Source organism: Engystomops pustulosus, chromosome 2, assembly GCF_040894005.1.
Source record: "Engystomops pustulosus chromosome 2, aEngPut4.maternal, whole genome shotgun sequence".
NCBI classification, from domain to species: domain Eukaryota; kingdom Metazoa; phylum Chordata; class Amphibia; order Anura; family Leptodactylidae; genus Engystomops; species Engystomops pustulosus.
This window is the reverse complement of record NC_092412.1, coordinates 243,631,702-243,654,236: the sequence shown is the minus strand read 5'-3', so window position 1 is coordinate 243,654,236 and position 22,535 is coordinate 243,631,702. Positions and strand designations below refer to the sequence as shown.

At 42.2% G+C, this 22,535-nt stretch overlaps 1 long non-coding RNA gene across 1 annotated transcript in view; it reads left to right on the top strand.

Annotated features, from left to right (window-relative positions):
• Nucleotides 1-21,663, top strand: part of LOC140116784 (uncharacterized) — a 37,340-nt gene extending 15,677 nt beyond the window's left edge. The window contains exons 2-3 of the long non-coding RNA XR_011852960.1: nucleotides 18,366-18,478; nucleotides 21,580-21,663. This is a non-coding gene — a long non-coding RNA (uncharacterized lncRNA). The remainder of the gene's footprint in view (nucleotides 1-18,365; nucleotides 18,479-21,579) is intronic.
• Nucleotides 21,664-22,535: the final 872 nt, after the last annotated feature.

Here is a 22,535-nt window from a genome sequence, read left to right as displayed (position 1 = left end):
GCCCCCATCTATGGTGATGGAAGAACCTCCTCTCCTCTAGGTGTAGAGGATGCCTCCTGTCTATGGTGATGGTTGAGCTGCCTCTTCTAAAGGTGTAGAGGATGTTCCCTGTCTATGTTGATGGTAGAACCACCTCTCCTCTATGTGTAGAGGATGTCCCCTGTCTATGGTGATGGTAGCACTGCCTGTCCTCTAGGTGTAGAGGATGCCCCCTGTCTATGGTGATGGTAGAACTGCCTCTCTTCTAGGTGTAAAGGATGCCCCTTGTCTATGGTGATGGTAGAACCTCCTCTCCTCTAGGTGTAGAGGATGCCCCCTGTCTATGTTGATGGTAGAACCTCCTCTCTTCTAGGTGTAGAGGATGTCCCCTGTCTATGGTGATGGTAGAACCTCCTCTCCTCTAGGTGTAGAGGATGCCCCCTGTCTATGTTGATGGTAGAACCTCCTCTCTTCTAGGTGTAGAGGATGCCCCCTGTCTATGTTGATGGTAGAACCTCCTCTCTTCTAGGTGTAGAGGATGTCCCCTGTCTATGGTGATGGTAGAACCGCCTCTTCTCTAGGTGTAGAGGATGCCTCCTGTCTATAATGATGGTAGAACCGCCTCTCTTCTAGGTGTAGAGGATGCCCCCTGTCTATGGTGATAGTAGAACCACCTCTCCTCTAGGTGTCGAGGATGCCCCCTGTCTATGGTGATAGTAGAACCTCCTCTCCTCTAGGTGTAGAGGATGTCCCCTGTCTATGGTGATGGTAGCACTGCCTGTCCTCTAGGTGTAGAGGATGCCTCCTGTCTATGGTGATGGTAGAACCTCCTCTCCTCTAGGTGTAGAGGATGCCTCCTCTCTATGGTGATGATAGAACCGCCTCTTCTCTAGGTGTAGAGGATGTCCCCTGTCTATGGTGATGGTAGCACTGCCTGTCCTCTAGGTGTAGAGGATGCCTCCTGTCTATGGTGATGGTAGAACCTCCTCTCCTCTAGGTGTAGAGGATGCCCCCTGTCTATGGTGATGGTAGCACTGCCTGTCCTCTAGGTGTAGAGGATGCCCCCTGTCTATGGTGATAGTAGAACCTCCTCTCCTCTAGGTGTAGAGGATGCCTCCTGTCTATGGTGATGGTAGAACCGCCTCTCCTCTAGGTGTAGAGGATGTCCCCTCTCTATTGTGATGATAGGACCGCCTCTTCTCTAGGTGTAGAGGATGCCCCCTGTCTATGGTGATGGTAGCACTGCCTGTCCTCTTGGTGTAGAGGATGCCTCCTGTCTATAATGATGGTAGAACCTCCTCTTCTCTAGGTGTAGAGGATGTCCCCTGTCTATAATGATGGTAGAACATTTCTGCAGTGCTGATTGGTGATAGAGAACATCGTATACGGCTCTTTGCCGTAGTCTCTTTGTAATCTGTTACCTAACTGATCCTAAAAAAATTGTTACAGGGAGCCTCTGATATCATTCAGATATTTAACAGTATCAGCTACTATAATCTCTACTTTTGGATACAGATATCCCTGCACTTGGTAGTTAATAAAGTGTTCATTTTCTTTTGATTGGGCACCTGGGGAGATACCTTATCTAAGGATAATTCTCCCCTTTCAGTCACATAGACTAATTATGACCTGTAACTAATAACCAAGACTTCACAAGAGTTAAAGTCATATGCAAATTTACCTATATGCAAATTATGATTCTGCCAAAAACATTTGTATCATTTCTGGACAGGTTACAGAAGTTAATTACTTCCTTTATGTGGCAAGGTCAAAAGGCTAGACTACCCCTTAAGTCACTAATGCCCCCTGTATCTGAAGGTGGCCTAGGGTGCCCTCGCATTCAATCGTACTCCCATGCAGTCATAAAGGACCAGGTACAAGCACGGTGGCAGCATGATTCAGATAAGTTATGAGACTCTATAGGAGCCTCTTTCTTTGGGCTACCTACTCTTAACACTTTGCTCTGGGCGGATAGATTCTCGAAGGGATCTTGGACTCCCCCTTACTCCTCCTATGAAGGCTGAATTGAGAGTTTGGAGGCAGGTACTTGTAAAAGAAACATTGTTGTCATTGCATATTAAGCAAATTCCACTCTTAGCGGTTAACTATCTAATTCCGAATTCTGAGTTCTCGCACTGGGCCCTCGGTGGGCTAAATGCTGTACTCTTTTGAGCACATGAAAATCTTTAATGACTTGGTCACATAATTCTCTATACAGAGGAGATACTTTTATAAATACCTTCAATTCCGCTACTTACTTCTTGCGCTCAATCATGCACCCTCAAGTTTTTCCAAGTAATTGACCGTTTAAAACATAATTGTACTTTTTATTTTGTTGACCCAAGTTCATAAGCTTACATTTATCTACATTAAAATTCATTATTCATTTATCAGCCTGGGCCTCCAGCTTGCACAAGGTCATTAATAAACCTATTATACTGAATTTGTTGAATGAGGTCTATGACTAAATGTAGGCTAAGATATAGGTGTATTAAAAAAAAAATTCCTACAGTACTCAATGTGTTAACATGAAACTTATTTCCACTTTGTGCCAACGTCACCAAAGTGAACCAGTTCATAAAATATGTTCCAAATGTCAAACCCGTTTCTTCACACTGAAGGGGCGCTGTCATTATTGTTGGTCTGGATTAGGTGGATGATTATTTTGCATCTATTGTGTTCAGCCCAATGTTCCCAATTAAAGGCATCATCAAGTTCTAGGATCATTTTACAGGTTTACTTTTCCCAGTATGAGCTGGGGCTGACTCTTCTATGACTCAGCATCTGAATGACACTATATGATCAAATAATCTGTAAACTGTGTAACTGCGTAGATTGGTTACAAGCAGAAAGGTCATCCCATGTTATTTCCTTCCTTCATATGGTTTAATTCTGCAATCAGTAAGAAAACACAAGAAATTCTGGAAAATAATGACCACCTCACAGACTGAGCTGCTTCTAATAAGGTCATTCCAGCATACATGACATCACTTATCCTGTATTACATCCTGTAGATCTTTTATTAAAATTTAAAGTAGAAAACATAACAAAAACCCAACATAAACACAAAACCAAACATTTCTTATCCCTCCCCTATTATACAGTATATACAAAATATTTACAACTCACTTGCTGGTCCAGCCCCATTCACACCTAGAACACATTAAATAGATAAATAATAATAACAATAATAAAACATAGACCAAAATAATAAAACCACAACCCCCACCCAACCAATGATCACATAAAAAACACAACACAAACCACGCCTACACCCTCTCTATAAATAACATACCCCACACCCATCAATACACTTTTTTTCTTTTAAATACACCAAAGCTAAACTAAAACCTAGACCTTTCAACCGTCCCTTCCCCCCAGACACTGGTCTAACATCCAAAGTTTATGCTAAGAAGTCCAGACCACTGTCCAAGATCAGTGCATAGTCCAGGAAAAAAATCATCCCCCCTCCCAACCTAACTATGTTCCCCAACCACACTCTAAAAGTATATAAAATATAGACAAGAAATAATATATATAGCAAAACAACCAAAGCACATAAAGTCCAGGTTCGGCGCCTGCAAGCCCTACATCTCTATACACTCAGAAAACAAAACAAAAATTTACAGTGCAGCATCAGCCCAACACCAAGAGGGGACATGACAGACTAAGGGACACTAAAGGAGAACCCTCTCCAAAGGAGAAAGGCCCTCCCCATGCCCAGCCTCTTGTACTCTAGAGAGCGCACCTTCACGAGATCACCCATAAAGTTCATAACCCTCTGCTTCGTGTAGTACCTGACCACTAGACTAACTAGGAATAACGTGCAGTGCTCTCTGCCACCCAGGCCTCTGAATGCCCCAAAGGTCCACTCCGCATGTGCAAGCCCGGCCACCCTTTTGTACACCTCTGTGGTAAAGGGACAATGAAGAAGGAAGTGGTCCATGCTCTCAAGCAGGCCACTCGGAGACAACCCATTTCCTCAGAGCTCCTACACTTTAGGTTGTCCCCCACACACTGCTTTCTATGGAAGCAGCGCCAAATCATGTCCCAGAACTTCAAGGGGATCCTGGTGGCATTCAAAAGACTTAAACCCACCCCCATATCCACACTTCCGCAAGTCCTGAGGGCTAGAGGCTTCTGGAAATAGGTCAACAGTATCCTCTTGTCAAGTAGTTTTCTCACCAGGGTCCTGATTTCCCACATTCTCAGACCCCACCGGCGAATTTCCTCCAGAACTGGGGTAGCGTAAGCCAGAAGATGCCCATATTGTGTATGGAGAACCTTCACTTGCCCTCCTGTCTCCTATTCCTGGAAGAAAAGCTGATACCAGCCCCTACAGAAGTATACCCAAGGAGCAGCATTCTTTTCCAGGGGTTTGCAACATTGATCTTAAGAGAGGTATTCACAAAGAATACTACAGATTGACACAACCCTCCTTGTCTTCTCATTAGGTAAGTAACCTCCCTCCTGATTAGGTTCAGTCTATTCCCCCATAATAGCTGGAAGAACAGACTGTAGAACCAAGACTACACACTGCCCAGGTATATCAGCATCGGGAGCAGGTAAGTTTTGATCAGGCTAAGTCTTTCCCTGAGGGTCAAAAACCAACCCTTGCACTGGTCCACCCTCTGGGTGCGATCTTAAACCTGCTGTCGCAGTTTTGCATGGGGTAATCCCCCTGGCCAAATTCAGTGTTGAGAACTTTGGCAGTTGGAGTCATGGGGCCCTGGAAGAGTCTTCAGGTCTCCCTCTCCCTTAGAGTGGCTTCTGGTGCCGCCTGGTCCATCCCGACTCCCACCAACAGGCCACCATAAACCTTATTAAGGAATGGGTCAATCGTAAACACATTCAACAGTGGGCTCAAAGGACAACCCTGGTGAACACCAGACCAACCTCAAAAGAACAGCAATTCCAACTATTCACAAGTGGGAAATTCTCTGCCCCTGCATACAATACTTTTAGTCAATTGACAAGCTATACCTCAGAAGGACAGACCAGAGGTACTTGTTCAAGCGCTTTTGCCTGATTCAAGGACAGCAGCTATCACCCCTTCCAGTGACCCGCCCTACCCTGCTCTACTGCCTCCCAGACACAGAGCACAGCACTAAAAGTACTGGAGCCTGGAACAGAGCAGGGCTGGGCCCCAGAAAGGAGCAGGGGTGCAAACTGCAACAGCCGATTAAACAGCACCTTTTCCAAAATCTACGGGCTGCCGGTTCTCAATATGAAATCGGTCCTTACGCTTTGACAGGATGATCATGGAAGACCTCAGATGTTAAGCCATCCAGACCTGCCAATTTCTGTAAGGGTCGGGGGATTTGTATTTCCTGTAATCCCTCTCAAAAACCAAAGATGCGTGTCTATGGTACTGACATCTCTCAAGCAAAGATTTTACTCTGGAGATGTCCTCAAGACTACCTCCAGTCAAGACGAGATTCTCAAGTTTCCTCCTCAGGCCCTGATACAGACGGTACCTGTCCAGGCTCCTGAGGCTCAAGAGCTGGCGGAAGAATCTCACCATCCTTTTCTTGAACATCTCTCACCACTCCTACAGCCTCTTCCCATTTGGGGGGTCTCTGCAACATTCAGTAAAAACAAAAGTACACAATGATCGGAGAACTCCACCTCAACAATAGACAGTGTTGAAGAAATGGCTTCCTCCTTTAAATAAAACCTGTGTATCCTAGACCTTCAGCTACCCCTATAGGAGAACTCTGCGTGGCCTTGGATGTGCCGGATGTGGACACCCACCACGCGAGCCTCACTAGCTACACCATTAATGGCAGCGCTGTCATAAGTCAGGTTGTCTCTGGAACAACCCCTATCCTCATGACAGCATAGAAGTCCCATGAATCGATTTGAAAGTTTGACCAGTGGGGGGGTTGGTTGCACCATCCTTGGGTACCTTTCTCTTACATCTCTTTTCCTTTCATGCTTTTTCTTCTTTTGTTTCATGCTTTTTCTCATGTTTCCTCACACCCTATTATCCTCATCCATACTCTCATAATGGGAGGACTCTGAGAACGTGGTACCTTCCTCTCTCTGATTTCCTCATCTAGGACATCATCTCCTGAGACTCCCCCAGCTCTCTCTCCTGTTGACGCTTCTATAGATGCCTCAGCTGGGTAAGTGTCTTTTTACAGTCTTTCTTCTCTGGCCCCTCCATTCCTCTACCTCTGCTCATCCCTTCCCCTGTAGATTCAGCCTCATGGCTTTCATCTGCCAGGACTGAGCCTGCATTAGCGAGGGATAGAGGACAATGACTGAACGGGTGACCTAGATGACCACACGAGTTACATCCAATCAGATCTGTACAGGATTCAGCAAGATGGCTGACACCCCACATAGCGCTCACTTTTGTGCAGTGCAGTTTGCGCTGAAATGTGTGGGGTCACCACATCTATAACAGCTTAGGCTGCCCCCGGTAGAACATAAGGATACGATCCCTCCCCAGGAAGGCTGATGAAGAAATGTGGGTCGTCACTTGATGTGTTACTTGAATGCCACAACTTCACCATGAAGGTCCAGGCCCCTGACCAGATACCATACTCATCCGACTTTTTTTTGGGTACTCCCAGCACCGCACCATAGCGATTCATTCAGGTTGTGGTGTCAAAACAAGAAAGTGAATTGTTAAGGGTAAAAAACAAAGTCCCACCATTCAGGCTCGTTGTATCTCACCTGATAGTTTGACCAGAAAAGCTAAAGCCCCTCCAGCTGAACAAAGCTGACATCAGACTCGGATATACCATAGGGATGGATAAAGGCACAGATGTAAGCTGCCTTGAAGTCCATCTTCAGTAGCAGCTCAACTACCCATGCCTGAGGGACACACACTACGCCACTGAAGATGGACCACAGTCCTACAGGTAGCACCTGGCCTGGTTGTTGGGAGCGACCATGCAGTCTCCCTGCCTAATAATTCTCAGAAGGCAGACAGGCCATTTCTCTCTATTCAAAAGGATGATTCAACCTCCTAACTTCTGTAAGGTCTCCAGGGGTTTTAATGAAACCCCACTTCCCCAGCAGCAACACTGGCATAGCTCTTAACAGGGGCCACCACTGGTGGAGCAAATGGACCAACTCCTATACCTACCCACACCACACTGAGCCGTGCCACCCATGCCATCAGTCACTCATACTCTTACTCCCATAGCTGGTAATGGTTTAGCACCACTCACTGCACTCACCATCATACCAGCATTTGTTCCAGCAGCAAAATTGGGAGGCATAGGATATTAGGGAGCATAGAGAAAATAGGGGGCATAACCACCTACGTATCTTCAAGCACAAGGGACATCATCTCATGGATCTAATTTCAACTTGTCTCTGTCAATCCTAGTGTATACAATTTTGGCCCTTCCAGCAAGCAGCATCAGGAGGAGACTTAATCTACAAGCTATAGACAGATAACATCTTTATAGCAGGGGAAGGAGTTGTAGCAGATCTGATTGTGTATGTGTGTGTAGCTGAGATGTAGCAGGGCTGACAGTTTGTTATATCCATCTCATGGATCTCATCATCTTTCATCTGTGATCTGTCTCATCTCTTTCTATTTGTCAGATGCTAATAAATGTTCAAAAGCTAAATAAAGTGTAGATAAACCTGTATCCCGATAATCTAAGCACATTGTCAGCACACAGCATTTCACAGCACTAGAGGAATCATGAAGTGTCTGCTTAGAGAGTCCCTGTCCACACTCTGGAATTTTACACTGACCATTACTCATAGGCACTAAAACAGCAATAAAACTGAGTAAAATTGTAAAGTAAGGGGGTTAAAGATGATCTTTTTGTGTAAACATCACTAGGGGATTAAAATTTGAAAACTTTCTTTCATGAGAAAACCCCTTTAAGCTCAAAATGAGACATACACTGTCCATATAACGGCGTGCTTACTTTTTCATTCGTGTTTATGACCACATCATGAATTAATGGGTTTGCGCGGGACTTTCTATAACTTTGAGGCCTCTGTAGAAAGATATCTGCATTCTATGTGTTATGATGGATGTGTGATAGATTCATATAACTATACTATACATTAGTAACTGATTTTTATTAGTTTTTAATGTGTATATGTCATCAAGACCTCTATTATAGGGGCAGGATTTATGTGATACATATAAATGGAACATACATAGGTTGATGAATAGTAAGTTGTAGACGGGTTTATAACATCACATAAATAGAGGTTATTGCTCCAAATTTTCAGAAATTAAGGACCCTTAAGTAGACGAGACATCTGTAGGTCGTACACAGGACTAAAGGGTCTTGGATTTATGTACGTCTCCTTACAGCATCAATGTATTGTTTTATTAGCAAATCTTGGGATTCTGGGAAAGTCTTGGGCTGCGTTTTGTTACATGTGTTTCAACTATAGGGAATAATATCTTGTTAAAAACAGTTAATGGAGTTAAGTATTTGTGGGTAAAAACTTTTGAAGGTACGGGCGGGGTCTTAAAGAAAGCAATAGCTCCAGCATCTTTTTTTCATGTTGTGCCGGTACTTCCAGTGTTCCGCTTCTGTGCCCGCCCATCAATGATGGAGGGGGAGGGGGTATTGGGACCTGCTTCTGCCAATCCATGGTCTCTTGGAACATCATTTATTGGTGACCACAAACTGGCTGGAGAACCCCTGGTACTTCTGGCCAGGCTCTGAAAACCGACGTAAGTACCGGTGGAAATGGTGGGATCTTTGACTGGTTACCACTTTTTTTTTGCCACACCTTTCACAGCCCCCAAGTTGTTCCTATGGTATCTTGAAGACTTGGATAGATCATAAATACAAATGAGCAGACCAGTTCAGGTTCGGATACCCGGCACCAAATGCGGGTGCCTCTAGCAGAGTTGTGAGCTTGAATCTCAAACTTGCCCTTCTGGTTGATGTCCGAGTTCTGGTCCAGGGACCCAAAGCTGAACTGTTCAGCAAAGCAGGGAGTTGATTGGGTGCTATGAAAGCCCGGTGCCAGGATGCCCCATCATCCCTTAGCTCCTGTTAAACCCTACAAGTTCATTATATACAATACACAATAGTATAAAAAACCTGATCTGTTAGATATCAAACAATACTTTTTTGAATACCAGTTGATTTATTATGATCCTTCTATTCTTCCCCATTCTTGAAAGTATGGGGATGGTCTACTGAAATGTAAGAAATGCAAACAAGAAGACGCGGACGTTTTGCCCGAAGATACATTCTGGGAGAAGATCTGTTTGGAATGAAATACATTGACTAGTGCACAAATATGTTTGAAAATAGAAAATGCCCTTTTAGGTAGCACCGTTAGATTGGTTGGATCATTAGCACAAAAGAATGATATTTGTAAAGGGCTATTTATTGCCAGATTGTTGATGATTAAAGGAGTTTTCCCTTCAAACAAGTTAGGCCGTCTCCATAGGATAGGACCTATCTTGGTAATGGTTGGGGCTCTCAGTGATGAGACCCCCACAGATCACTAGAACAGAGGGTCAGATATACCCCAATCAGACCCCTTGTCACTCCCCAAAATGAGCGGAGCAGCTGGTCGGCATGGTCTGGCTGCCCCATTTATCTGACCACGTGCAACCGTCTGCTCCGCTCATCTTGGGGAGCGACGAGGGGTCTGACGTGGGTACATTGGACCCTTCATTCTCGTGATCTGTGGGGGTCTCATCACTGAGAATCCATAGAGATGGTCGGGGCAGCCCAGCCTTGTGCGACTAGCTGATCTACTCATCTTGGGGAGCGCCAAGGGGTCGGACTCACCCGCATGTGAGAAGGGGCGGGGCTCACACAAAATGGGTGATTGATAGAATTACTAGCTATAAAAGAAAACTGGTTTAAGTAGAAGAGAATGTGGCTTTTTAAATGAATTTTGGGATGTGTGTGTGTGGTTTTTTAATCTTTTTACTAGCTCAAACCTGGGAAATGGGGTAGCGAGTTGGGAATGAAATTTGTCATATTTATTGATGTGTTAAATGTGAAAAATGATTCATATGACAAACATTAGAAATTAGTGAACAAAATATGCATTTTGTATGAACATGATGTAATAAAGCTTTAAAAAATGATTAACAATTGTTTTAATAACAAATGACCAAAGAATCAGACATTACCCAAATTGGTATAATTGAAAACAGAAGGTCATCCCACAAAAAACGAGCCATTACACAGATCCGTAAGTTGAAATATAAAAAGAATTATAGGGTCAGAGTATGACTAATTTTGGTATGTGGGAAGAAAAAGCTGAAATCCCAAAAATGGAGAATGGGATGTTCTCTGGATATATAAGGTACTATGAAATCCCCCTTTAATTACTATTGCATGTGGCGATTCCACAATTCCCTGTGCAGCTCTAAATCCATCTGTGTAGACAAAAACATTTACCGGTAGAGGATCCGTATGACATCATGAGATTTTCTTTAAGTAAATTAACAAACAGAGGTCACATGTGTTAACAACAACGAACACTCACTACAAGGAGCCACAAAAAGCGTGTGCACGTGAGACTATGTGAATACGTGCCGTAAGTGGGGGTCAGGTCACATCACATTTTGGCCACATGTCTAAGATATTTTGCGTAGTAAAAAAGTTTCAGCTCACTTGAAAAGTCTGTAAACTTAACAGAATCTCTTCTTGGGAGAAAGCTTCCAAAGAAATTATCTGGAATCTGGAACCAGCTATGATTGTAAGTGTTCAATTACCCTGCAGCGCCTCCGCAGGAAAAGTGAAGCATTACATAGATTAAACTCTTATTGCTTGTTGGCTGCATGTTGTAAATGGTTTAATTGTTCCTAACTTTATGGATAACTTTTCGGGGTAAGTAATCTAGTTTGTATACATAAGACTTAGTTCACACCTGTGTGACCTGTCAGGTACCATAATAGGGTGTGTTTTTTCGCTGTTATAATGGAAGTGCACATTGAAGGGTAGATCCGTCAATAAGGAACGGAAGGTACCGCCAAAATCTGTTATTTTACACCAATCACAATTACATGCTGGAGTTTCCTCAGTGAGGATCCGGACTTAATTTAGTTTCTCGTTTACCAAGCTCTCGACAAATCCTGCGCATGCGCGACCATCCCTGCAGTGTACACCCGGATGCTTCTAGGTGAACTTGCACAGACTTCCAGAGGGGACAATGCTGAGACGACCACAAATGCACAGGAGTTGCCAAAAGCCAAGTGGAGGGAGAACGGGCGAATAAATAACAAACAGCGAAGCCTGGAGGGGCTCTGGTGAAACCCCACAGAGCACCTTAGGCTCATTTACAGGTTTTTTTGTGGGGGCTTGGTTTACAATACCTGATTCTGATGGGAGATCTAATTGAACCTTCACCTGCCGTTCTTTGTTTCCATAACACTCTCCTAAAATGGAGAGTATATCAGAAATCCCCGGAGCAGTCCTGAATTGGTGGCTGGAGACCAGTGAGTCACACACAGATAACTTCTCTCTAAACTCCCTTATTCCCTCTACCTCATTCCTGAAGGGGGAACAATTTATCAGTGTCAGTTAGGAGGCGGGGTAACTTGACTCCTGGAGCTCCTCCCACCTCCATGACTGGCTCTTTAATAACAGAGAGCACCAATAAAAGTCGTTTTTAGAAGAATGGTGGCACAAATCCCATGGATAGAGACATGAGTGAACAAGATATCTTGTGGGTTGTGAGGAGGTCAATGTTGACAGGGTTCCCTTTAATTGTTGAAGGTTAGAATAGCCCTTTAAATTAAAGAAACATTGCAATAAATCTAATCCATCATGGAAGATTTCCCCATTTGCAAGGCTAATGTTCCCAGATTTTCTCGTCTCTCGAGTATCTATTGACCTTGGGTTGCATTATGTAGATATATTTCTACTATTGCACTCTATGGGGCACATTTACTTACCTGTCGGAGTCGAGATCCCCGAGGTGCGTACCCCGACGCACTGTGCCGTGATCCATGTAGATCCTGCGCCCGATATCCTGCATGTCTCGCTGACCGCTCAGGTCCACCTTCTTCTTCCTGGTGCATGTAAGTGCATTGGATGCCACACAAATTCGAATGTTAAATCCCGCACTTAGACCGAATCCATCCGATTGTTCCAACGGCCCGCGCCCCCCCGTTTTTTGTCGCGCGAAAGCCGGCGCGATTGCGACACAATCCGACCGCGTGCAACACCACCCCAGCGATCCCCAAAAAACAGAAAACCGGAATTGCCCCGGGATTTTGGGGCACGCGATCGGATTGTGGCGCACCGGCGCTGGCATGCATGCGACGGAAATCGGGGGGCGTGGCCGAACGAAAACCCGAAGTATTCGGAAAAACCGCCGCATTTAATAACCGAAAATGTGTCGCTTGGGAAGCGCTTACCTTCACCTGGTCCGGCTCGGTGTATTGCGGCGCGATCAGATGCATTTCAGCGCAGCAGCCACCTGGTGGACGGCGGAGGAACTGCCATCATAAATCCCGTCCGGACCCGAATCCAGTTCAGAGAACGCGCCGCTGGATCGCGAATGGACCGGGTAAGTAAATCTGCCCCTTTGTCTTTCAAGTATTCAATCCTAAAGCACACGGGATTCTACCAAAAAATGTATTATTTTATACATTTTTTTTATTTATTATTCCTTTATTATATGGCAATTATGCCAAACTTAAAAAATGTAATTTTAAAATGATTAATTTCAAATTTATTAACTACGGTCAAACTCAATAGGAGACGTCCCTACAGGCTGGTGGATCCACAGTAAATCTTTATTTTTGTCACATTTTATTGAGGAACATTAAAAACATTTTTATTTGACCACATTATTTTTTTTTGACACAATAAAGAAGTAAGTAACAATCCATGCGTCATGTACAGTAGATTAATTAAAAGAACATTATTTTCTAACGGCTTGAAACCTTCAGATATGAATGGAAAATTCTTAGCAAAATTGACCCTAAAATCAGGTTCTGTAGAGAGAGTTTTGGTGAAATTGCCAAAACCTTGAGATATTCTCGGAGCGGAGACCACAAATTACAGGCTGAGAACTCCATGTATGGACACAATTATCAAATATTCTATTGGCTGAAGCAGAGTATTTCTGTGTGCGGCTGAAAATAGCGCCTGATCAACACAAGATGGATTTAAAGGGATATTCGCAGATTTTCATGCTCCTGGATGTGCACCCCCTTCATCAGGTGATATCAGCAGCCGCAGCACTGGTCAATATTCAGTGTAATAACTCAGCTTCATTGTGCTGCTGCAAGCTGATGTCAGCTGTCACACCAAATAGAAAGCTCAGGTTTATAAAGCTAAAAAACTATATAATTCTGTTGTTTACTGTGAAGAAGAGGAATTCCAAAAAAAAAAAGCCTATATGGATGGATCCACCGTATAGCATCCATCCCCGACCTCCATCGAACATATGCTGTTGGTGTTTCCCTGGTGAGATAACTGTCCATGTATGGAGACACACAGGATATCGCAGCAGCAAATCACCATCTGCTACAGATTTTTGCTCCTCCTCCTGTTTTAAATGGGGAGGAGCCTAACCTAAAGATATCCAAGTGTATGAGCAGAGTGGAATACGCAGATTTTTATAAAGTCAGTGGCGTAACTAGAAGCTGATGGGCCCCACTGCAAAGTCTGTGCCAGGCCCCGACTATAATGTATGGTTTATAGTAATAGTCTTCTTATATGGGAAAGTGCCACCAAAAGGGCCCCCTAAACCTCTTGGGCCCAGGTGCGATCGCAATCTCTGCAGCCCCTAAAATTACGCCCCTGTATAAAGTCAATTACCGACATCCAAAATCCAAGTTTATGCTTCTAGCCCAAAATTTCTATGCAGTTTTTCTCAATTTTATTAATGGCAAAAAAAAACATCTGCATAAAAAAAGTGATTTATTCCATTTTTCATCGACAAAGTTTTCCTCAACTTGTGTTTATCAGGCAATTTTCTCCCTACTTCACTGGGCAGATCACATGACTCAAGGCTTTCGGAAAGTTGATGGTAATCTGAGAGGCAACACGTGTTGGATTGAGATTAATCAATGTGGCAACATGCGCTGAATGTGCTGTCCCCGTAAATCTAGAGATATCCCAGTTTAATTGTAAACATAATTATAGTAAATGAGGCCGGGCCACCATATGGCTCCCATCTTACAGAAGAGATTAGGAGACTTCTGATGTTCTCTATGCAAATAGGGAGAGGAAGTAGAAACCAATGAAAGACATATGGGAAAGTCATGCAGGGAAGATGATGTACTCTGGGAAGCAAGGAAAAGCACAAAAAGTTACGAGTATCCACAATTTCCTTATCGAAATGTAAACAACAGTGGAATTTACATATTCTAGAACTACGTTTATTTAAGTACTGTAAAAATTATGTCACTCAATGTCACTCACTCTGTTTAGATGGGGTAATAAGAACTCTCCCCATCAATCACTGTGTGTGGGTGGGGAATCAGGAGTCTCACTGTCAATCACTGTGACTGGGCGGGGTAATCAGGACTCTCACTGTCAATCACTGTGTGTAGGTGGGGTAATCATGGCTCTCACTGTCAATCACTGTGTGTGGGCGGGGTAATCAGTACTCTCCCCATCAATCACTGTGTGTGGGTGGGGTAATCAGGACTCTCAATGTCGCTCACTGTGTGTGGGTGGGGAATCAGGAGTCTCCCCATCAATCACTGTGTGTGGGTGGAGTAATCAGGACTCTCACTGTCAATCACTGTGACTGGGCGGGGTAATCAGGACTCTCACTGTCAATCACTATGTGTAGGTGGGGTAATCATGGCTCTCACTGTCAATCACTGTGTGTGGGCGGGGTAATCAGAACTCTCACTGCCAATCACTGTGTGTGGGCGGGGTAATCAGGACTCTCTCTGTCTATCACTGTGTGTGGGTGGAGTAGTCATTACTCTCACTGTCAATCACTGTGAGTGGGCGGGGTAATCAGGACTCTGTCAATCACTGTGTGTGGGCGGGGTAATCATGGCTCTCACTGTCAATCACTGTGTGTGGGCGGGGTAATCATGGCTCAATCACTGTGTGTGGGTGGGGTAATCAGGACTCTTGCTTTCAATCACTGTGAGTGGGCATAGTAATCAGGACTCTCACTGTCAATCATTGTGAGAGGGTGGGGAATCAGGAGTTTCACTGTCAATAATGGTGTGTAGTGACAATCCTGCTGCAAACCCTATAAACCTATATATCACTCTTAGAGGATCACCACATGTACTTTGTGTAAGTTGTGTATGAATGCCTAATTTTCAAGTAAACAATGGAGTCCACTTAGCGCAACTGTAATTGAGCAAAAGCAGAAAAGTAAATATGTGGATATTTTACAATAATCAGGTCGGAGCTTTGGAGGAATGTATGCCCTTACATATAAACAATCTGTACATTGTGGTTTCAGGAGGACTCGCAGGCCTCCCCTTGTGCTGGTGGGTATTTCTCTGAGCTGCTGTGAAGAGGGTGCCAACAGCCGCGGTGTACCACAGATGTACCGCAATGTGGGATCTCCTCATAGGATTATACCACCGACAAAACACTCAACGTATTTCACAGCGTCCGACATAACTGTACACTACTGTATTGTACTAGCAGGGGACACAGTGTAATAGAGGGGGGAAGGAGGTTCCTTTTCTGTAGGGATTTTCCATAAACCCAAATACTGTGATCATGAGGTGGTCTCTGTAAAAGGCACATGGTTCTTGTAAGGGAATGTTTGAGCATCCTATGGAGCTGGTGCAGCCAGGAGACTTCTTGGGAATGATGCAGCAAGTTCCTCACCCCTGCATTTCGGGATCCTCTGCCTCTTCCATACAGATCCTCTCCAGTCTCCAGTTGGATGGTGAACATTGGTGGATGCCATTTTCAGGTCTCTCCAGAGATGCTCAATTGGGTTTGGGTCCGGGCTCTGGCTGGGCCAGTCAAGAATGGTCACAGAGATGTCCTGAAGCCTCTGATTTCTTATTTTAGCTGTGTTCTTAGGGTCATTGTCTTATTGGGAGGAGAACCTTCAGCCAAGTCTGAGGTCCAGAGCACTCTAAAAAGGTTTTCATCCTGGATATCTCTGTACTTGGCCGCATTCATCTTTTTACCAAGAGTTAAATCTTTGTCTCATCAGACCAGAAAATCTTATTTCTTCATGTGTTTTGTTGTCTTGTACTGAGGAGAGGCTTCTGTCGGCAGACTCTGCCATAAAGCCCGGACTGGTGGAGGCCTAAGTGATAAGTAACTTTGTGGGATGTTCTCCCCTCCCTACTACGTCTCTGGAGTACAGCCGTAGTGATCTTGGGGTTCTTCTTTTCCTCTCTCACTAAGGCTCTTCTCCCACAATTGCTTAGTTTAGCTGGATGGCCAGGTCTAGGAAGTGCTGTGGTCATCCCAAACTTCTTCCATTTAAGAATTATGGAGGCCATTGTGCTCTTAGGAACCTTGGGTGCTGCAGGAATTCTTTTCTAACCATGGCCAGATCTGTGACTTGCCACAATTCTGTCTCTGAGCTCCTTGTGCAGTTCCTTAGACCTCATGATTCTCATGTGCTCTGACGTCAGCTGTGAGGTCTTATATAGACAGGTGTGTGACTTTCCTAATCGAGTCCAATCAGTTTAATTAAACACAGCTGAACTCCAATGAAGGAGTAGAACCATATCAAGTAGAATCAGAAGGAAATGGACAGCATGTGAGTGTCACAGCAAAAGGTCAGTTTTATTCTGTCATGATGGGGGCAGAGTGCACATTAATGAGCACAAAAAAAAGAACTTTTCTGATCTTTATTGGCTGCAATGAAACAAAAACAGTGAAAAATGTAAAGGGGTCTGAATACTTTCCATGCCCACTATATATATATATATATATATATATATATATATATATATGGTAATCCTATGGTGACAGCAAGCAGAGATCTTACATAAAGTAGGACGTTGAGACACAAAGTATATTCAAAGTTTCTGATACCAACTTTTTAACCTCTACCTTCACTATACAGTAACTGTGTCTCTAGTCCGGCCATGTTATACAACTAATATGCGCCAAACATACAAGTCATTGAGAAAAGCTTTCTCCATTCATCACAAAAGCAGAAATTTAGGACCCCGTTCAATTTAACTACCACTAAGATTATTATTGGCAGCACAATGCTGGGGTCAGAGGAGGTCAGCACTTTGTAGCCACAGGCTACCAGCCCGGATGACCTTATTATCTTGACCTCTAATGACCTTGACATCTATTTGATCTTCATGGTGACATTTATTTTCCACAAACTAATTAATCACAACCTGAAACAGAGGTAGATCAGTAGAGAACCTCGTACTTTTCCTCTGCCGCTCTAAAAATAGTCCCTTTAGCAGCTAGGATGAAATATTTCCATTATTGTCTCACAGTGCGGCAAACCTCCATAGCGGAGGCTATTAATCTTCTATTATATGAAGCGTCTCAGCTCATATCAGTCACAGGAGAATTATGATCCATATCAGGCTCCATATGACGACCTTATGGGATGAGGATTTTCTGTATCTTGAGCATGAAAATAGAAGTTTCTGTAACAAATTATTCCCTTCTTTTATGGGCATGAAATGTACAAAGCTGAGACCTCATTGCTACCATGCAAAGTGTGTACTCAAAAAAGGGGTAATGTGGGCTCCTTTACTAAAAATCAAGAGGGGCATCTGGAGTCTGGGCAACAGGGCTTCTTTACTATGAGAACTGTCAATCTGTGGAATAGCCGAGCTCAGGCGCTGGTCACAGCAGGGAGAGCAGAGAGCTTCAAGAAGGGTCTAGATGCCTTTTATACCTAAATAACATTGATGGTTATGTTATATAGAATTGTTTCCCATAAATCTCTTCCTTATCCAATCCCTTCCCTTCCTTGGTTGAACTTGTGTCTTTTTTTCAACTGTATGAACTATGTAATTATGTATGTAACACTAGCTGATTGGTGGGTGCTGGGTGTTCCAGAATTTGATTCAGAATTCGCAGTCAGGTTCATTGTCAAGGTCTTTAAAAAAAATTGGGGCACAGGCTCAAAGATTTGTATATCTTTCTCACCCCACAAATGTATAGGAATTTTATATCAATTATACATATTTTCCAACAAGGCAGCTTAGCTACAGCTGCTCAGCTCTATGTAAGGTGGATGTCTGTATAGTGGCAGTCAGGGGTGTAACTGCAGTGGTAGCAGCCATAGCAGCTGCTATGGGGCCCACAGTGTCAGGGGGCCCCGGAATCCGACCTGACACACTAAAGAATCTATGGTTCCATCCAGCGATGTCCTAACTGAATGTAATGTGAATGCCCTCTTGTCCGTACAAATGGCTACTACAATGAAAACTGTAATAATGTTAACATTTACTTTAACTTGTAAGTTACTAAATGAACAACAATTTTATTTTTCGTGTATGTTTATTATGTTCAAATCATAATTGGATAGAGAAGGTATAACGTATATAACGTATATGTGAGGGCCGAGCCGGAGAGACTCTTTACTGCAATATCTATTGGAAGTTTCTATGGAGCACAACAAATATAGAAAACACCTGAATCTTATGGTAGGAAAACTTTTTCATCAATATCTCTTACTTCGGTCACTTGGAAACATTTGAGATATTTTCCAAAAGAAACAAAAAGGGAAAAGAATGAAATAGCATGACTTTCTTTTCTTTCTATAAATAACTTGTAATTCCAGATGGCACATTAAGACGCATATTCATAGTAACCAAAGATATTTCCTGGTAGCTCGGAGAGTGAAGAGAAAACACTTAGATGCCTCACGTGCCCCCTAGAATTTTACTAAATACAGAAGATACACAAATTAAAAATATATAGATAGATATGAGATAGATAGATAGATAGATAGATAGATAGATAGATAGATAGATATGAGAGAGATAGATAGATAGATAGATAGATAGATAGATAGATAGATAGATAGATATGAGCTAGATAGATAATACAGATATGAGATAGATAGATAGATAGATAGATAGATATGAGATAGATAGATAGATAGATAGATAGATAGATAGATAGATATGAGATAGATAGATAGATAGATAGATAGATAGATAGATAGGTAGATAGATAGATAGGTAGATAGATATGAGATAGATAGATAGATAGATAGATAGATATGAGATAGATGATAGATAGAAAGATATATAGATAGATAGATAGATATGAGAGAGATAGATAGATAGATAGATAGATAGATAGATAGATAGATAGATATGAGATAGATAGATATGAGATAGATGATAGATAGATAGATAGATAGATAGATAGATAGATAGATAGATAGATAGGAGATAGATAGATAGATAGATAGATATGAGATGGATAGATAGATAGATAGATAGATAGATAGATAGATAGACAGATAGATAGATAGATAGATAGATAGATAGATAGATAATATAGATATGAGATAGATGATAGATAGATAGATAGATAGATAGATAGATAGACATATAGATAGATAGATAGATAATATAGATATGAGATAGATAGATAGATAGATAGATAGATAGATAGATAGATAGATAGATAGATAGATGGCCTGGTCCCTGTCGTCTCCCCGATGAAGCTGACGGAAAAATCCTTTCTTATATTTTTCTATATATTTTTCTGTATTTTGATTTCATGGCCGGCACAACATTAGACACACATGCCATATTATTTTTGCAGATGCCATTCAGTGGATCCATTCATAAGCTTTACTCCTCTATCGGACCTACATATGTGTGTTGCATTGCCTCGAGTCATGACAGCTGGAGGTTATAATATATTCTTGACCCTACAAAGGACCTGGCTGACCCATTTGGGTGTACCCTAAATAGGGTTGCCCTTATATTGGGCCATCCGTATTGGTGATGGTTTCCCCGGGAGGGGTTTATCATTTCACCTTTGTCCCGGTCTTACTTGTCCGCTATACGCATTCCTCAAGTTGTGACTGAGGCTGCACACACCATAACTAATTGGGCCAGATTTAGTGCTACTTACCTTCTTTTAAGCCTCTGCTATTTTCTGCTCTTCGAGGATGACCTGGAGTTGATGTCTTCTTTCGCGATCCACTCATGAATCACGTGACAATACATTTTTTTACGATCACTAAGACGCTGGCTCTGCTCCACAGCAACCGATGCGCATGCGCATTCGGCTCTAATGGCGTGCGTTTCATTTGTGCGGTCCATTGTATTTGTTTCTATATCTTAAGAAATTTAACTTATATGTGGAGGAGTATACATCCGCAGCTCAACCGGGGACGCATGGACTCTGCACAGTAAGAGGATACACTTCATGCACTCTATCACTTTTATCGTGAGGGATGAGCTGGTCACACATGCACTTTATATATTTATTCATGTAATCCTATTGTAATTTCTAATTATCACATGTATGTATTTGATGCACTATGTACTATGAACTTGTTTTTATTGTTATATATGTATTTATATGTATATATATGTTTTTTAACACAAAAATGTTAATTGGATGGGCGGCACTTATGAGGTCATGTGACCTATCACTATTGTATATATGTCCATCCTGCACACTTGTTTAATAGCTTGAGGAAGGCTACATGTAGCCGAAACGTCGCTGTTGTTATTGAATATGGAATAAACCACAAGAACTTTTTTCACTTTATTTGGTGTGCTGCGCAATTTCGTTTTTCATATCACTGGAAGATTTGAGGCCCAGTCTTATGCAGCTTGCACCCACCTATTGACCTGCTGAATGTGCTGCTAGAACTCTCTGTACGTAGATAGACATATAGATAGATAGATAGATAGATAGATAGATAGATAGATAGATAGATAATATAGATATGAGATAGATGATAGATAGATAGATAGATAGATAGACATATAGATAGATAGATAGATAGATAGATAGATAGATAATATAGATATGAGATAGATAGATAGATAGATAGATAGATAGATAGATAGATAGATATGAGATGATAGATAGATAGGAGATAGATAGATAGATAGATAGATAGATAGATAGATAGATAGATAGATAGATAGATATGAGATGATAGATAGATAGGAGATAGATAGATAGATAGATAGACATATAGATAGATAGATAGATAGATAGATAGATAGATAATATAGATTTGAGATAGATAGATAGATAGATAGATAGATAGATATGAGATGATAGATAGATAGGAGATAGATAGATAGATAGATAGATAGATAGATAGATAGACATATAGATAGATAGATAGATAGATAGATAGATAGATAGATAGGAGATAGATAGATAGGAGAGAGATAGATAGATAGATAGATATGAGATAGATAGATAGATCGATAGAAAGATAGATAGATAGATATTAGATAGATATGAGATAGATAGATAGATATGAGATAGATAGATAGATAGATAGATACACAGTAGTTATACTGTATATAAGAGAAATGGATATATGTATATATTTTAGATTTACCCCTCCCCTAGACCACCAGAGGATGTATCATTCACTGTTCTTAAGCAGGAAAGCCTTCAATTATCCACTCACACCAGACCAAAAGGGGAACAACCAAAAGTCTTTGTAATGCCATGGGAAAAAGTAAGGTAAGACACAAATTGTGAGTCCTAACAATAGAGCCATCCTACTGTTCCTGCCTACTTGCCGTAGGTAACAACTGGTCGATGTTCCCATCCTGTGCCAAAGTGAAAACACAGAGACAAAAACACCAGTATGGGTGAAAACAGAGATGACTACTCAGAACAGATAAACAACTGAAGGTAAGGAGGTGAGTAAAGATAATTTTAAAAAAAAGAATACAGCAAAATAATACACTAGCAACCACCAAAGAAGACCTTTAGCAAGCACTTGGAAGAGGACAAATTGACTTCTTATGGGATGTCCCAGTTTAGACTTGCCCCCATAACATGTAACCCAAACAGAAAACAGATTAGCAGGAGAGGATTGGAGAAAACTTCTGTCCATCACAGCCGGCTTAACAGTCTTCAGCACAGAGCAAAATCAGCAGGAGACAGATGGGTGTGGTAGAAATCAATTAAGACAGCCAGGGTTCAGACTAGTCTAAGACAGAATGAAAACCAAGTCCACATCCCATCCTCTGCCATAAAGGATGCTGGACTCAGCCCTTCTATTTGCCACAATTACAGGGAATCTTTCCATTAATGAGCATCTGCAGCCCCTTTAATTACTGTGACTACAAGGAAATTTATGGCTAGCTCTCTATTTTACATAGACAAACATGTTAACATAACAGAAGTTGTCACTAGTAGGTAGGTTGGTCCATTGTTTCTTTCCACCTCTATATAAGTCATCCATAAGTCAAAGGTGGGTACAATCCAAACATAGTGCCTGGTCATTAGAAGGGTGTCCAGCAAATAAATTATATTGGCAAATTATTTTTCATGTGATCAGATACATACATGGAGTAAATTTTGCAAATGTTACCGGGGAAAAGGACCTTGGATGGCATCACGCTGGTTACATGAAATAAAGTGCTTAATGATGTAACAAAACTCTCTCTCCACCAGCAAGCCACAGTGTAAAACATTTGACACAGCATTTTCTACCCCCTAATAAGCAAACAGAGCTGTATATGTCTCTAGTTG